The 5,862-nt window shown below is 37.3% G+C and overlaps 1 protein-coding gene and 1 non-coding gene across 2 annotated transcripts in view; one reads left to right on the top strand and one right to left on the bottom strand.

Moving 5' to 3' along the window:
• Positions 1-5,862, top strand: part of LOC101560485 (zinc finger protein 287) — a 210,923-nt gene that overhangs the window by 70,747 nt on the left and 134,314 nt on the right. The gene's annotated exons all lie outside the window — the stretch shown is intronic.
• Positions 626-730, bottom strand: LOC111817726. The gene has a single exon (XR_002821861.1). It is a non-coding gene; the product is annotated as a small nucleolar RNA U13 (small nucleolar RNA).

Here is a 5,862-nt window from a genome sequence, read left to right as displayed (position 1 = left end):
ATTGTGTAAAAATACCACATCTTTTTCAACCATTCCTCAGGTGATGGGCATCTTGATTGTTTCCAAGAGTTGGTTATCACAAATTGTGCTGCTATAAACAGGTACACATATATCCCTATGATATGATGTTTTCAGATCCTCCGGGAAAATTCCCAGTAGAGGAATAGCTGGTTTAAATGGGATTTTCAGTCCAACTTTTCTAAGGAGTCTCCACACTGATTGCCATAACTGTTACACCAGTTCACTATACTTTTAAGGAGAATTATGTTTTTGGTTTTGAAAGTTTTACTTTGAAACTTAGTAGAACCAAAAATGATTTTAGTCCAAAAATGTTTTATAAAATTCAATTTTGGGGGGGCCAGAGAAATAGCTCAGTAGAATAAGTGCTTGCCTGGCAAGTGCCAGGTCCTGAGTGCAATCCATGGTTCTGAAAAAAAAATCAATTTTTTTCTTTGTTTCTAGGAGAAAAGCATACATTTTGAGAGTCAGCCTTCCACATAATAATTTTGAAGTATAGTACTGGACTAATTATTCTTAAGCTGGTCTTTTAACATAAGGCAGTTTATATGACTTAAAATTGAAGGTGAAAATATTCAGTTTTAGGCTTTGAATCTTTTTTTTTTCATGTCAGACAGGTAATGTGCCCAGGTCATAATAAGGTTTGAGGGAGGCACATCTCATGCATTGTAAGACATGAATACCCAGTCATCACACTTATGAACCGAAGGATCATAGGCTTTGAATCTTGAACCTTAGGAAACACCATTCTTTTTGTCATGGTGAACAGTGTTTTACTGTTAATTTAGTTTTCTTCTTCTGACAGAATGTGTCTGTGAAAGATTAGTACTATCTGGCTCCTCCTTAAATTTTAAATTGTTTTTATAAGTAGTACTGACCTTAAACTACTAAAATTAAACTAAGTAGGACCAATATTTTGATGACTATCAGCTAGTCATTATTTTATGTGTTTTTATTAGTATTTGTTTTATTTATAGAATAAGTGATTTTTTTGAGTAGTTTTTTTCTGTAACATAGTTCTTCAAAAGAAGTTTCATTGCTACGCATTGCCCTTTATTTTGCATGTACACATTTTTTTAGTTCCCTTTATTGAAGAAGGCAGGTCATTTTTACTTTAAAGTTACATTGCCAAAAACAAAAGCCACTAACCTCATGAGATTGTTGACCGCTGGAAGTATGAGTAGTCCTAATTGAGACGTGGTAAATTTAAAATGCATACCAGATTTCAAAGACTTAATGTGAAGAAACAATATAAACTATGTCATTAACTTTTGTATTGATTCCTGAAGTTATAATTATATATAATATATAATAAAATATATTATCAAAACTAATTTTATCCATTTCTTTTCTTTTCCTTTTTTTTTTTTTTTTTCAGTACAGGGTCTACAGGGTCTCACTACATAGATCAGACTCATAGTGATCTGTCTGTGTTCAGCCTCCCAAGAGCTGGGATTATAGGCACATGCCACCACATTCAGTCTCAATTGCCATCTCAGTGCCCCCAAGGGGTGGTGCTGGCATCACACATCAGGGATCTAACCCTGGCTCTGGCTGGCCCAATTTCTTTTTATTTTTAATGTGGCTACTAGAAAACTTAAAATCACATATATAGTTTGCCTTATTTTTTTTTATTGGGCAGGATTGATTTAGAATTTCACACAGTATAGGTTTTACTGATTGGAAAATGCCTGAAAAATGGAAAATAAAGGGAGAACAAAATTGATTTATTCTTGTTTTCCTATGCCAGTATGCTAGTGATGGTGAAATTTTTTTGGGGGGCTGGCATAGCCCACCTGGGGGACAGGGCTGGTACCACGTGTGGTATGGGAGATCAAACTACAGTCCCTGCACTTGCCTAAGCTTGGCTAAGCAGGTGCTTTAGACCACTGAGCTATCTTGCCGATCCTATGGTAAACTTTATAGAGATGGAATACTAAACTGCAACCCAAAGCCCATGTACTCATCTCAACATGCCAACACTTCAATTAACTCTGAAAATTAACATTTAGTTTTTTAAAAAACTATACATTAACATCCTTCATCTTAAAGAAAAACAACATACTTGCTGTAGGTTTGCCACCACTGTCCTATGTTCAAGTATAATTGAATAAAGGTGGAGGGGAGGCTTCTCTCTGTGTAACTACTCCAGATTATAAATCAAGAAGGAAGACAGAAAGGATTAGAACATCACTATGTTGCAAATTCTCATGAATTAAAGAATCTGCTAAAAGAAGAGAAAGGCTTCAGAATGCAGAATGCTAGTACTATGAAATAATATGGCCAAAATATTTTTTAAAATCAAAACCTGAATCTGATCAAGAATTTAACAATTTAAAGGAAATATAGGGGCATTAGGGCATGTTAAATAGTCTCATATAATGCCAGTAATCCTTTAATTCATGAGAGTTTGCAACATGGTGATATTCTAATCCTTTCTGTCTTCATGATTTATAATCTGGGGTAGTTACACAGAGAGAAGCCTCCCCTCCACCTTTATTCAATTGTACTTGATCATAGGACAGTGGTGGCAAACTTATAGCACGTATGCTGTTTTTCTTTAAGACAAAAGATGTTAATGTACAATTTTTAAATGAACTAAACCTTAATTTTTCAGGTTTAATTGCAGTGTTGACATGTTGAGATAAATAAGTGGGCTTTGGGTTGCAGTGTAGTACTCCATCTCTAAAAAGTTTACCATCACTAGCATAGGAAAACAAGAATAAATCGATTTTTTTTCTCCCTTTATTTACGATTTTTCAGGCATTCTCCAATTAGTAGGGTTTTTTAGTGGCTTATTATGAACTTGCAAGTGTAAATGTGTAAGATATTTTAAAAATCCATTGCAGTTATCCTTACTTGTTCCATCATTGGTCAATGTGGGTCTCTTCAAGTTGTTACATATATTTTAGACTTGAAGAATCTTTGATAGCTTTCTTGCTTTTTAATGTGTAAAAAATTCCCAGGCCTGGTTTATTAGTGGAAAGGTATTTGTAGAGACCATAGTTTGGCTTGCACAATGCTATCATACTGATTATTGTTCTGGGCATTTTTAGGTAGATGAAGCTAGGGAATTCACTTCAGTTTTTTGCTTAAACATGAAATAATTCATGAATCTGCATTGTCACTTCCAGTTCAAACTCAGAACTATGGATTTTTATTTATTTAGTTGGTTGGTTGGTTCTTTGGGGGTACTGGGAATCAAACTCAACACTTTGCATTTGCCAGGCATGTGTTGTGCCACTGAGCTATCTCCTTGGCCCTTTTCATCTTTTTTTTTTTTTTTTTTTTCTTTTTTTTTTCAGTACCAGGGATTGAACTCAGGACCCTGTGCTTGCCATGCAAGCGCTTATTCAACTGAGCTATCTCCCCAGCCTGGTTTTCATTATTGTTTTTATTTTGGTTTTTGGGACAGGGTCTTGGTGTATATTTTAGGCTGGCTTTGAACTCTGTATAATACAGGCTAGCTTTGAACTCACAGCAGTCCTTCTACCTCAGGCCCCCATGTACTGGTGCTGGGATTGCAGACATGTGCCACCATGCCCAGCCAAGTTGATCTTTATGATCATTTGATGATTCTGTTTTCTGCAGTGCTTCCGTAGTTTTCTATTTCCTGCCTGCCTAACAAGTCTAGTTTTTTTTGTTTATTTGTTTTTGGTTTTTTATTTTAGTACAGGGTCTACAGGGTCTCACTACATAGATTGGGCTGGTAGTGGTGCACCTGTGTTCAGCCTCCCAAGAGCTGGGATTATAGGCGTGCGCCACCATGCACAGTCTCAATCCCGTCTCAGCACACCCCAGGGGCAGGGCCAGCATGGCACCCTACAGATCCCCGGCCACTGAACAAGTCTAGTTTTACAAAGTCTCAATGATTGCACTCATTTATTTTAGGAATCAGTGACATTTAAGGATGTGGCTATAGACTTCACCTTGGAGGAATGGAGGTTGATGGACCCTACACAGAGGAAACTGCACAAGGATGTGATGCTAGAGAATTATAGAAATCTGGCCTCCCTAGGTAAGGATAACTTTTTGTGTGTTGCTGGATTTTTCCATTTGACTACATTTGCATAAATGTAGATTAGAGCCTCAAAAGTACTTTACTGAATTTGGTTTAGAATTGAGGCATTCAAAGTTTCTCAATCTTACAGATGCATTGTTAGAAGTTATGTTCTTCCTCTTAACTAAAGCTGTGCTCATTATGTAGTTAGAAACTTATTTTCTTTGGAATCAGAAATTGTTGAAAGTTCCACAGACTTTAGGACCAAAGTTTTTTCTGATCACTTCTCTAAGTGGGAATTGCTCTAATCACATCTAGAAAGAAGGCAACAAATGTCTATATTTTTTTCTGAACTTAGATTATTTGCATGATCCCACCAAATTAAAAGCATACTGCTGAGCTCCCTTGAGATGCTTTATAATTCTCGAGAACATCACGGTATAAGAGAATGTTCTGTTATGATAGGGATGCCCAGTATATATCTGTGTTTTTCAGTATGGCAATTACTAGCCACTAGTATCTTTTGAGCACTTGAAATTTGATGTCTATCGAAAGAAGTGAATTTCAAATTTTACTTAACTTTAATTAACTGCAATTCAGGTTTAGATAGCCACATGTGGCTGTTGACAATCATATTGGATGGTATAGCTGTAAAACTTCCTGGAATGACTGCCCTATACAGAAGATTAAGAAATGGAACTGAGTTTGGTAATAGTTTTTACTTGTAGCTTCAACTAGGTCCTGTTTCTCTGAATAGGGCTTGCAGTTTCTAAACCAGATATGATCTATCATTTGGAGAATGGAAGAGGACCATGGACAGTAGTGACAGACATTTCAAGAACTCCCTATGCATGTGAGTTAACCAGAACCATAAAAATGGTGTTTTTCAAAGAATAGGTCATGGGAAGATATTCAACAGAATACATGAAATACATTTGGTAGCATTTATCCAAAGATGCCTCACAGGAAAGATCCCCTTCCTGATTCCTCTCTCTCTGCCCATCCCTATCACTCTGTCTCCTTTCCAACATCTTTACCTTTCACCTATGGTTCTATATCCCATCTGACTTGATTTTCTTGAGGCCATAATTTTCATAAAATTTCTTCATTTCTTCTTTAGTCAAGCATTTATAATTACCATTTTAGTTCTGTCCTTCCCATTTATGTTCTTCTCATTTGTTTCACCATTATCTGACATTTATTCACTGAAAATCCTTTCTTAAGCTTTACCACTGATTCCTGTTGAGTGATGTAGGAGACACTTCCAGGTCCTCATCTCAGTCCAAGAAGCCAGTATTTGTAATCCCAAAGTTACATTATTGGAGTCCCATCAAGTTGATTCCAATCTACCACTTACAATGCAACCCACGGCGAAAATAAAGACACTAAATTGTATTTTCAATCATGAGGGAGTCAAAGGGCTCTAAGTCCAGCCATGAAGATGGTTTTCTGGAACCAAGAGAGCGACCCAGGGCCTCACCCAGTTTTTATTCAGTAGGGGAGTGGCTTGAGGAGGATTGACTGAGAATTGTGGGAAGTAGGTGATCCTTGTGAGCTGAGCTACGTGGGTGGCCTAAATTTACCTCTGCTGATATGCAGAAAGGATATGCAGAGAGAGTATCTGCATTATATAGTATCTAATGTTTTGGTAAGTCTGGTGCTTCAGCTTTGGTGTAGCCTTTCAAGCCCCAGGAAGTCATAGCCTCTATCTCCAGGTTCGATCCCAGCTGGCAGCGCGGAGCTAGCTCTACCCTCCTGTCTCCACCCCGCTCACATTAAAGAGCAGCAGGTAGAACCTTTGTCAGTGCAGCCATGTGGATGAGTCACGGCCATTGCTTGGGCAA

This window comes from Octodon degus, unplaced genomic scaffold (assembly GCF_000260255.1).
Source record: "Octodon degus isolate 3935 unplaced genomic scaffold, OctDeg1.0 scaffold00067, whole genome shotgun sequence".
NCBI lineage: Eukaryota > Metazoa > Chordata > Mammalia > Rodentia > Octodontidae > Octodon > Octodon degus.
The sequence above is the reverse complement of the archived record's forward strand: the minus strand, read 5'-3'. Positions and strand labels throughout refer to the sequence as shown.